This window comes from Rana temporaria, chromosome 9 (assembly GCF_905171775.1).
Source record: "Rana temporaria chromosome 9, aRanTem1.1, whole genome shotgun sequence".
In the NCBI taxonomy this organism is placed as follows: domain Eukaryota; kingdom Metazoa; phylum Chordata; class Amphibia; order Anura; family Ranidae; genus Rana; species Rana temporaria.
The window spans coordinates 54,582,124-54,594,676 of NC_053497.1; the positions used below are offsets into that span (position 1 = coordinate 54,582,124).

Here is a 12,553-nt window from a genome sequence, read left to right on the forward strand (position 1 = left end):
ATTGCACGGTCGTGCAACTTGGCTCCAGAACAAAATTTACGTCCTTTTTTTTTAACACAAATAGAGCTTTCTTTTGGTGGTACTTGACCACCTCTGTGATTTTTATTTTTTACACTATAAACAAAAATAGAGTGACAATTTTTAAAAAAAGCTATATTTTTTTCTTTTTGCTATAATAAATATCCCCAAAAAATATATATAAAAATTCTTTTTTTTCCTCAGTTTACGCCGATACGTATTCTTCTACATATTTTTGGGAAAAAAAACTCGCAATAAGCGTATATTGATTGGTTTGTGCAAAAGTTATAACGTCTACATAATAGGCGATAGTTTTATGGCATTTTTATATATATATATTTTTTTTTTACTAGTGGTGGCGATCAGCGATTTTTATTGTGACTGTGACATTATGGCAGACACATCGGACACTTTTAATTCTATTTTGGGAGCATTCACATTTTTACAACGATCAGTGCTATAAAACTGCACTGATTACTGTATAAATGTGACTGGCAGGGAAGGGGTTAACCACTAGGGGGCTAGGAAGGGGTTAAGTGTGTCCTAGGGAGTGATTCTAACTGTGTGGGGGCTGGGCTTACTGTGACACGACACTGATCACTGTTCCCGATGAGAGGGAGCAGACGATCAGTGTCCTGTCACTAGGCAGAACAGGGAGATGCCTTGTGTACACAGGCATCCCCCCCCCCCCCCCGTTTTGCAGCTCTGTGACATGTTTGTGGGACACTGTCACGTAAATATACATTACTTTGCGCAGCCGTGCCATTCTGCCGACATAAAAGTACAGGACGTGGTCGGCAAGTGGTTAATATACTTTATATTCTCTGGGCGGCTAAAATTGCTATTGCGTCAGCTTTGAAAAGTCCTACTATAGACATGGCTTGGATGAAACCTAAACTAACGTGGATCATGTTGAACGAAAAATAGTGAGCATTCTGCGTGACAGAACCCCTTTCCGAGAAAATATGGTCCGGACCAGCAGCACCCTTCCCAGCCAGGAAGTTAGGGGCTCTGAGAGATTGGGGAGAGCCTACGCCAATAGGCTACTCCCATCACTCCCACCTAATCACATTCGGGAAATACTAACCCCTCCCCCCAAGGGGGAAGGAGGAGCAAGTGTTCTCTCCCGAACAACTGACGGGGCAGGCACCACCAAATCCAGGCCAAAGGCCCCTCAGCTTCGACCTCATGCCTCTCCGTCCAAATCGGAAGGCCTCCGCCTCCACGCCAGCAGGCTTAGCACCTGCCAACCGCCATCCCTTTACACCTCGCTGTGTACTCAGGACGGTTAGCATAGCACCACCTACTGGCAACTGATAAGAACAGATACTACACTTGATCTTAGCCAAAAGGCAGAGAAGCGATTGATGTAGAACAATATAGCGCCCACACATCAGAGTGGAGTTGGGACTCCTGATCTGCAAGTCAGTGACACAGAAGCCCTGGATCAAAAGTCACATTGGGGTTGTTTTGACTTAAAAAAAAAAAATTGTAATAGCCCATGCATGAACATCTATTTTCTTTTACTTTTTCAGATGCATCTGGACTCGTTCCTGGTCAGAGTATAAAATCTAAAGAAATGCATCGAAAATAGCTAAAAGTGTATTTGAGTGTTGGAAATAAACTACATGCTAGAGACAATGTACTGTTTTGTTTAAATGCAAATGTGTGACTAGTTCATGTCGGAAATACTGAAAATTAATGCAAATACCTTACAAAATACATGGATTCTAAAGATCCATGACGCGTGTACAGAGCATCATTGGGCAGGGCAGTCTGGGATTTAGATCAGAGCCACTCAGCAGGTGAGCTCCATCCACTAATTCTGTTTAAATGCAACATTTTCATAATTTACAGGAGTGCACTTTTAAGGGTATGTGTAATCTTTGCAAATATTTTTAGATGTACAGTATCTGCTAAACTGGCCATACAATCAGATTGTGCAATCTCTTTACAATCTTCTTTTGATTTTCTAAAACTATATAATATAAGGACAAACCTTAAAGAAGAATTCCAGGCATGGAACATAACTAACCAAAAAGACATAAAGCCAAAATACCAGATTAAGCAGAAGATAATTTAAAGGTCAAATAATATAAAAGTAACACACTTACAGTATACATTCACAATAAAACAGGCCTATTACACATATTCTCTCCATATATCACAGTGGCTAAGGTGTCCCAAGATACATTCTATATCCAGTTTGAGTTCAATATGAAAGAGAAACAGTCAGTCACTAAGGTTGTTGCAAAAAGCTGGCTTTAGTGTGGTGGACCTGCCAACATTTTTTACATGTTTTGGGTGACTATCTCCATCAGAATAGCAGCTGCATCAGGATGGAACTCATATTTAGACTATAAACACTGCAAATAACTGCAGAACATTCTCCTTCACCGGCATGAACCAGAAGAGAGGAGGAACATGGAGGCAGCTGAATGTTTTTCGTTGCATAGGCAACCTGTTCTTGGAAACTGTGATTCCTATACAAGCCCAGGATACTGGCATCATATAACCAGAATCAGGCCCCTGGGCAGGAGATCTACCTGACAGTACTGATTTTGTACAGAATGCGCTGTAGGCATAAGTAAGATGATTACCCATGGTAGAGGGAGAATGGACCCAGTGCGGCCAAAACATAGGCACCAATAAGCTGAAGAGCAGATCATGATGTGCCGTTCTTTACATGACCCGACGAGCGCATTCTGACTGGTACAATTAGTTTGATCCTTTTCTGTTTCAGCATGACTGTGCCCCGGTGTATAAAGCCAGATGCATATAGACATGGTTTGGTGAGTAGGACCTCAAGAAAGACAGTGTCCTGACCTCAAGAAAGACAGGGTCCTGACCTCAAGAAAGACAGAGTCCTGACCTCAAGAAAGACAGAGTCCTGACCTCAAGAAAGACAGGGTCCTGACCTCAAGAAAGACAGGGTCCTGACCTCAAGAAAGACAGGGTCCTGACCTCAAGAAAGACAGGGTCCTGACCTCAAGAAAGACAGGGTCCTGACCTCGAGAAAGACAGAGTCCTGACCTCAAGAAAGGCAGTGTCCTAACCTCAAGAAAGACAGAGTCCTGACCTCAAGAAAGACAGAGTCCTGACCTCAAGAAAGGCAGTGTCCTAACCTCAAGAAAGACAGAGTCCTAACCTCAAGAAAGACAGGGTCCTGACCTCAAGAAAGGCAGTGTCCTAACCTCAAGAAAGACAGGGTCCTGACCTCAAGAAAAACAGAGTCCTGACCTTAAGAAAGACAGAGTCCTGACCTCAAGAAAGACAGTGTCCTAACCTCAAGAAAGACAGTGTCCTAACCTCAAGAAAGTCAGTGTCCTAACCTCAAGAAAGTCAGTGTCCTAACCTCAAGAAAGACAGTGTCCTGACCTCAAGAAAGACAGAGTCCTGACCTCAAGAAAGACAGAGTCCTAACCTCAAGAAAGACAGTGTCCTAACCTCAAGAAAGACAGAGTCCTGACCTCAAGAAAGACAGAGTCCTGACCTCAAGAAAGGCAGTGTCCTAACCTCAAGAAAGACAGTGTCCTAACCTCAAGAAAGACAGTGTCCTAACCTCAAGAAAGACAGAGTCCTGACCTCAAGAAAGACAGAGTCCTGACCTCAAGAAAGACAGAGTCCTGACCTCAAGAAACACAGAGTCATGACCTCAAGAAAGACAGAGTCCTGACTTCAAGAAAGGCAGTGTCCTAACCTCAAGAAAGACAGAGTCCTGACCTCAAGAAAGACAGAGTCATGACCTCAAGAAAGACAGAGTCCTGACCTCAAGAAAGACAGAGTCCTGACCTCAAGAAAGACAGTGTCCTAACCTCAAGAAAGACAGAGTCCTGACCTCAAGAAAGACAGAGTCCTGACCTCAAGAAAGGCAGTGTCCTAACCTCAAGAAAGACAGAGTCCTGACCTCAAGAAAGACAGAGTCCTGACCTCAAGAAAGACAGAGTCCTGACCTCAAGAAAGACAGAGTCCTGACCTCAAGAAAGACAGAGTCCTGACCTCAGGAAAGACAGAGTCCTGACCTCAAGAAAGGCAGTGTCCTAACCTCAAGAAAGACAGAGTCCTGACCTCAAGAAAGACAGAGTCCTGACCTCAACAGTATTAAGATGAATTGGAACGCCAATTGTGAGTCAGATCTTTCTATTGAACATCAGTACTTGACCTCACAAATGCCTTTTTGGCTAAATGAGCAGAGACAAAGGGGAGGGGACAAACCAATAACAATGCCCACAGATTAGAAATTGGGTGTCTAACAAGCTCATATACTTGTAAAGTTCAGATTAGGTCAAGCTCAAGAAAGGCAGTGTCCTAACCTCAAGAAAGACAGGGTCCTGACCTCAAGAAAGACAGGGTCCTGACCTCAAGAAAGGCAGTGTCCTGACCTCAAGAAAGACAGAGTCCTGACCTCAAGAAAGACAGAGTCCTGACCTCAAGAAAGACAGAGTCCTGACCTCAAGAAAGGCAGTGTCCTAACCTCAAGAAAGACAGAGTCCTGACCTCAAGAAAGACAGAGTCCTGACCTCAAGAAAGACAGAGTCCTGACCTCAAGAAAGGCAGTGTCCTAACCTCAAGAAAGACAGAGTCCTGACCTCAAGAAAGACAGAGTCCTGACCTCAACAGTATTAAGATGAATTGGAACGCCAATTGTGAGTCAGATCTTTCTATTGAACATCAGTACTTGACCTCACAAATGCCTTTTTGGCTAAATGAGCAGAGACAAAGGGGAGGGGACAAACCAATAACAATGCCCACAGATTAGAAATTGGGTGTCTAACAAGCTCATATACTTGTAAAGTTCAGATTAGGTCAAGCTCAAGAAAGGCAGTGTCCTAACCTCAAGAAAGACAGGGTCCTGACCTCAAGAAAGACAGGGTCCTGACCTCAAGAAAGACAGGGTCCTGACCTCAAGAAAGACAGGGTCCTGACCTCAAGAAAGGCAGTGTCCTAACCTCAAGAAAGACAGAGTCCTGACCTCAAGAAAGACAGAGTCCTGACCTCAAGAAAGACAGAGTCCTGACCTCAAGAAAGGCAGTGTCCTAACCTCAAGAAAGACAGAGTCCTGACCTCAAGAAAGACAGAGTCCTGACCTCAAGAAAGACAGAGTCCTGACCTCAAGAAAGACAGAGTCCTGACCTCAAGAAAGGCAGTGTCCTAACCTCAAGAAAGACAGAGTCCTGACCTCAAGAAAGGCAGTGTCCTAACCTCAAGAAAGACAGAGTCCTGACCTCAAGAAAGACAGAGTCCTGACCTCAAGAAAGACAGAGTCCTGACCTCAAGAAAGGCAGTGTCCTAACCTCAAGAAAGACAGAGTCCTGACCTCAAGAAAGGCAGTGTCCTGACCTCAAGAAAGACAGAGTCCTGACCTCAAGAAAGACAGAGTCCTGACCTCAACAGTATTAAGATGAATTGGAACGCCAATTGTGAGTCAGATCTTTCTATTGAACATCAGTACTTGACCTCACAAATGCTTTTTTGGCTAAATTAGCAGAGACAAAGGGGAGGGGACAAACCAATAACAATGCCCACAGATTAGAAATTGGGTGTCTAACAAGCTCATATACTTGTAAAGTTCAGATTAGGTCAAGCTGACACTGCCTGGTAATGTCCAAATGTACCTGTTCAATCCTGCCCTGAGCACATTCCTTTTGAGCAGTGAAGCAGGCCAACAAAGCGATGGCCCAAAGAAATGCATGGGAGGCAGCAGAGGGAGCAGGAAAGCTTTGATACCACCAGGAAGTGCCATAGCATTGCCAAATTAAATGACACTTTTGTTTAGGTACCTAGAGTGTCTTACTGTCAAAAACAGAGCGTTGTCACCCGACTGGCAGGGACTTCAATACTTTCAGACATTGATGTAGAACAAATATAGTGGCCACAGGTCAGTTGGGACTCCTGATCTGCAAGTCAGTAACACAGAAAGCGCTGAAGCCCTGGGTCAAAAATAGAGCAAGGGACTGGTATTTTTACAAGAAGCCAGGAATAGCAGCCTCCATACTTTCTCAGCACAGTGAAAAAAAAATTCCCATTGTGTATACCTTTCAATTTTCATTTTTTTTATAAAGCTGCCACCTAGTGTTAGAACTCCAGTATAACCCGTATCATGTCAAAATGCAAAGCAACTTAATGGAAAAAAAAAAAAAAAAGTCTTGCAGGGATATTTGCCTACACATATAAAATTGAATTTGTACAACCTATGTACACAGAAAATATAGTTACAATTTCATTTTTTTGCAGGATCTTTGGCCAGGTGACTGTCTATCGGGTGCATTTCTGTTGCACACTGCTAGTCCCAGACAAACCCCCAGAAATCCTCCCAGTCTCCAGCTCTTTAAAGGGACTCATTTAGTCAGCATGTGCAGTTATTTTCCATCGCATTCTTTTTTTTTTCTCTTAAAAAGCAGATGTACAAAGGGATTATGGGGACCAATGCTGGGTACTGAAAACGGGTATTTCGAGTTATACTTTTTAATATTTATATGAGTTTAATGTGTAAAGTGCTTTGTATAGCGACAGAACATTTATCCATGGGTACCACCTGGGATAGACATAACATGCCCAGCACCACCCCTCATCTCTAGTGACTGAGATTTTCTCCCTGCCGCTGACACCCGCAATCACATAGGGACCAATGTATGTCCCTTTTTCATCCGCAAACGGATGGATGAAAAAAGCGGACATACGGTCCGCACGTCTGAAAGGGGTCTAATACTGTAGGCCTATCACACACACACTAAATGAATATGTAAATGAGTAAATAAACATATTTGTTGTGTCCTGTCCTATACATTATATAATTCCATCATTGACTGACTACATACCTGGTTTCCCTGCGAAAGGTTTGGATGATAGAGGAGACTGTAGAGCGAGGCACATTAGGCTTCACTCGGTGACCTGCCTCTGTCATTGTGAGGCCATGGTAGATGACATGGTCTATAATTGTGGCCTGAATTTCATCAGGGACAGCATAGTGTCTTCATGCTCCTCGGCCTCTTCCCCCTATTCCACCACCCTTACTCCTCCTCGAGCAGGCAGTTGCCCCTGTTCATTTACTCGGCCAGGTCAGAGCTGTATCCTGGCCTAGGCCAACAAGGCCCAGGCCTAGGGCGGCACTTTGCAGGGGGGCAGCACGAAAAGAGTCCCCGCCGGCTTGCGCTACACTGTTAGTGTAGCGGCAGTCTTATGGGGCAGACTGGGCTGAGAGGCAAATTAGTCTACCCCCCCCCCCATAAAGCGGCTGCACTGCTTCTGGTATGCAGGCTGCCGGCATTCTGCAACTGTGGGGGGGGGGGGGTCTGCTGCACCATTTCCATGGTTATATCTTCTTAGTCTTCTCCATAAAATTATCAGAAATGTGTGCTTAAAGTAGAACTATAGGCTACACTTTGTTTTTAATTGTGGATAGATTAAAGGGGGGGGGGGGGTTAGAGCCCCTGTCAGTTTATTTTTTACCATCCCCGTCCCATTGCAGAGATTTCCCTTCACTTCCTACCCCATATCCAAACAGGAAGTGAGAGGAAATCTATGCAAATTAAGGGAATTCATTGCCCCCCCAACCGGCCCTCAGAACTAGTGTCCTCACTCAATTTTTTTAGGGCCGGTCTTAAACAGAAAGGCGTGTGACCTTGCCAGGAAGGGGTGTGTCATATTTAAATTAGGGGGTGCGCGAGTTTACTCAGGCCTAGGGCAGCACAAAACCTAAATACACCTCTGGGCCAGGTGCCTCCATGTTCAGAAATTGCACTGGTCCTGCATGGTCAAGCTCTATACATACATGTTTAGCAGCATTCACAATCATGGACAACACCTGTCTGATTACTAAACATACTGTTTGATTGGTCATCTGAGACCAACTCCAACTCCTCCTTCGTTAGTCAAGTTCTAGTTGCACCTGACTGTCAATTGCTGTAATCATTTTATCAAATGTTCCAAGAGATTCATATACGGTATTATGTTCCTGAATAGTCTGGACAATTGAACAGACTATTGTGCATGTGATGACTTAAACAATAAAATGACGCTGACACGTGAGAACAACCATTAGACTGAGAATTGACAATCAGTTTAGATCAACAAGATCTATTCATTTGGAAATTGTGCTAAATGTAGGCTACTTGTACTTAATCATTTGAAAAATGTACTGAGACATGTACTGAGACATTTGCCATTTGATGAAATGAATGAGAAATTCAATTCAGTTGTGAACAATTGCCAAGTGGTTTGGAGATTTGTCCATGCTGTTTTGAGAATGTAATTTCCGTTTCAAGAAATGAGCCAAAACAATGGAGAAAAACTGTAAAAAAACAAAAAACCTGCAAGACAAAGGCATAATGAGCTAGTATGGATAGCATACTAGTTTACTATGAATTACTTACCTAAGATCAAAGCCCCACAGCGGTTCTCGTTTCCCCTGCAGCAGGCAAAATCTCTCCTGGAGTGACTTCCGAGTATCGCAGGCTCCGGCATTGCGATTGGCCGGAGCCACAGTGACGTCACTCCCACGCATGCGCCACCGCTAACGGCACACTGACTGAAGCAATGGAACCTACATGCCATTGCTTCAGTGCGCATATGCCATCTCCTAAACCGTGCAGGTTTAGGAGATATCCTGGGTAGCTACAGCTTTATTATAGGCTTACATGTAGCATAAAGTGTCTGTAAAGGGTTTACAACCACTTTAAACAAGCTGAAGTTAGAAGCTAATTGGCTACCATACACAGCTGCACCAGATTTTGTACTCTCCAGTTTTAGTAAATCAACCCCACCGAATCAGACTGTCAAAATGAACCATATAGACTTCAAGTATAACCACACAGCATGAACCTCATTCAGGCCGGGTTCACACTGGTCCGACAAACACTCCGACATTGAGAGCTCATGTCACATGACGTATGAAAATCAATGTTTCCCTATGAGAGACGTCTTAACTGGTCCGACTTTGAAAATGCTCCCTGTACTACTTTGGTCCAACTTTGATCCTACTTCAGCCCATTGAATATCATTGAAGTCGGATCAAAGTAGGATCCTTGTCCTTACCATCCGACTTTTGACATCCGACATGCGATTACAGCAGCAGTAAAGGAATTTATCTCACTCTGGGATTGTTTTGATTGGTCAAAGAACAAGTCAGACTATCACAAAGTCGGATCAAAGTAGTATCCTGTTCATGAAAGTGGGATGGATGTAGGACCAATGTCGGACCGATGTCACAGAGCAAAATAGGATGAAGTATAGTGTGAACCCAGCCTTAAGGAGTGAAGGACCCTTTCCTTGGGGTGTTTTGGATTAGCACAAAATGATGCCAACACAACATCCTGGTAGGAGGAAGATACCACTTTAGGCAAAAAAAAAAGTGCAGAGGCATGTGCACATTCTTACCCCGATGAAGGACCACAAAAGACTCTACAGTGCCTTGAAAAGGTATTCATACCCCTTGAAATGTTCCACATTTTGTCATGTTACAACCAAAAACGTAAATATGTTTTATGTGTTAGACCAGCACAACGTATCACATCATTGTGAAGTGGAAGGAAAATAATAAATGGTTTGCCAAACATTTTACAAATAAATATCTGAAAAGTGTGGCGTGCATTTGTATTCAACCCCCTTTACTCTGATACCCGTAACTAAATCCAGTATAATTGCCTTCAGAAGTCACCTACGTAGTAAATAGAGTTCACCTCTGTGTAATTTAACCACTTCAGCGCCAGACGGTTTTACCCCCTTAATGGCCAGACCATTTTTTTTTGCGATACGGCACTGTGTTATGTTAACTGACAATTGCGTGGTCATGCAATGCTGTACCCACATTAAATATGTCCCTTTTTTTCCCCACAAACAGAGCCATCGTTTGGTGGTATTTGATTACCTATGCAGTTTTTATTTGTTGCACTACAAACAAAAAAAAGAGCAACACTTTTGAAAAAAAAAAATATATATATATTTTCTGCAATAAAACACATCCAATAAAACATTTAAAAAAAAATCAAATTTCTTCATCAATTTAGTCCAATATATATTCTGCTACATATTTTTGGTAAAAAAAAATCCCAATAAGTGTATCTTGATTGGTTTGCGCAAAAGTTAAATCGTCTACAAACTATGGAATATTTGTATTCCTGAGGCTCAGAATCCTCCCCCCACATTCAGATATTAGCGCTTTACTTCACCCCCCTCACCAGTGCTGGGACTAGGTCATCCAGCACCCAGGGCGAAGATGGCAAAGTGCGCCACCCCGGTTCGAACTTGAGCCCCTTTCACACAGGCTTTCCGATCAGGTCTGTCTGTCAGTTTTTCAGGCGGACCTGATCGGAACCTCCATTCACTCCTATGAAGCGGCACAATTTTGTGCATGATCCTGACTGCGCGTGAACCTAGCCTTATAGCAGTTTCACACTGGTGCGCTGTGGTTTGACCACGGTGCGATTTGTATGTGTGATTTACTTGCAGTTTTAGGTGTGCTCCTGTTGAATTCTAGTGGACTGTGTGTTTTCTGATTGCACATCAAGGATGCAGCATGCAAGTCTGAGATTTGCTTTCATGAAAACAGTCTAATAGAATTGAATGGGAGCGCACCTAAAACTGTGGGTAAACTGCATATACAATCGCACTGTGGCCAGACCACAGCACACCAGTGTGAATCTACTATTGGCCCCCGTTCACATTGACTGTGGCTTTGAAATTGTGCGACCTAACCTGAAAATGGCACAATTTTAGAGCCGCATCTCAGTGTGACTTTGGGTTGCGACTTTGAAGACATCTGTGTGGCTTCATTCACAGATGTCTATTGAAGTCGCACCCTAAATCGCATGTACTACTTTTTCAAATTGATGCAGCGACTCAAAGTTGGCGTTGCATTGATTTGAACACTGCCTTGCTGGCAATAGGATGTGACTTGTCAAACTGCATGACAAATTGCTTCAATGTGAAGGGGGGGGGGGGGGGCTAAGAGATTAGAAAAGAGATAATTGGTGAGGAGGTTGGGGTGGTAAAAGTATGTGCCAATGTCTTCATTAGTGACAGAATGCAGAGATTGTGCTAGGCTGCATGGTGAGTACAGGACAATTATGAGAGCTAAGAGCAAACTGGGATGCAAAGGGTGTAAGATCTCTGTCTGGAATGCTGAGCTGAGACAGCAGCATGGTGAAGATTTATTGAGAGAACAGCAGATAATTTTTTCCCCTTCTCAGTGGTCTCTTAACTAAGCAGGGGAGCTAGGAGGATAGGTGCCAAGTGACTTACTGTGTGATCGGGCAGATAAGGCAGAGAGAAGTGTAGACGGGGAGGAGCGGAGATGAGCTGCTGACCACAGTAAAAGTAACAGGGAAGATGGTGAAGTTACCCGGGAAGGAGAGCAAGTTGAGGGCGGAAGTGCAGCTTGCTTGAGGAGAGTTAGCAGCAGTAAACAACAGAGAATAGTGGAGTTGGCCGATTGGCTGCTAGGATGAAGGACAGTCCTAGCAGCCAATCGCCTGTTTGATAATCTCGGGCAGCTCCACCCTCCACCCAGAATTGTTCCGCCTCCTGCTGTCGGCTGTGTGAGGATTACAGAACGACGGCAGGAGTAAGAAAAGTGTCATGCCACCTGCTCGCACCCGTGGCCCGGCTGCAGAAGGGCTGCGGCCCGGTAGTGGGCCGCGGACCGGGGGTTGACGACCACTGCATTAGACTAAAATCCAAAAGGTACAAAACACACATGCTCTGAACCAATGCTAACATTAGCACAACATTAGCAGAAGTTGCCCAAAGGGTGGCGGTAAAGAGCTGAAAATCCACATAGTTTTGCGTATGTTGGCTGGAAAAGTTCTGCCGTCTGTATGCAGAACACGTTCACGGCCACGGAATTGTCCGATGTAAATCCGATCGTGTGTACGAGGCTTTAGAAAAAAAAAAAAAAGTCTGCAAAAGACCTGAGACAGCCAGAGCTACAATGGGATGGATTAGATCAGGGATCTCCATACTTTGAGCAAAGTGCCAGTTTACTGTCTTTGAGACTTCTGGGGGCCGGATTCTGACCTGTTGGGGTAGAAAATGCCCCAGGGCCGAGCATCAGTGAGAATAAACATAGCCCTAGTGTTGGTGGGCAGTAGGAGGAATAGTGCTCCATCATTGCTATTAGTGGAAGAAATAGAGCCCCATTGCTGGTGTCATTGGGAGCAATAATGCCCCAAGGGCCGGAAAAAGGCTATCAAAGGGCCATATCCGGCCCTCGGGCAGCAGTTTGGAGAACCCTGGATTAGATCAAAGAATATTCATCCATTAGAATGGCCCAAAGTCCAGATCTAATTCCAACAGAGAATCTATGACAAGACCAGAGCTATTTTTGCCCATTCTTTGCAATTTTGAAAATTAGATTTATCCGCTGTAATGTCGCAGTCCCGCTAAAAAGAAAATCCGCTGATCACCACCATTACTAGTAAAAAAAAATTAAAATATCCCATAGTTTGTAGACGCTATAACTTTTGCGCAATCAATATACGCTTATTGGAATTTTAAACAAAAATGTGTAGCAGAATACATATTGGCCTAAACCGATAAA

The 12,553-nt window shown here is 43.9% G+C and overlaps 1 pseudogene; it reads right to left on the minus strand.

Annotated features, from left to right (window-relative positions):
- Nucleotides 1–1,300: 1,300 nt before the first annotated feature.
- Nucleotides 1,301–1,383, minus strand: LOC120914687 (annotated as a pseudogene).
- Between the last annotated feature and the right edge of the window lie 11,170 nt (nt 1,384–12,553).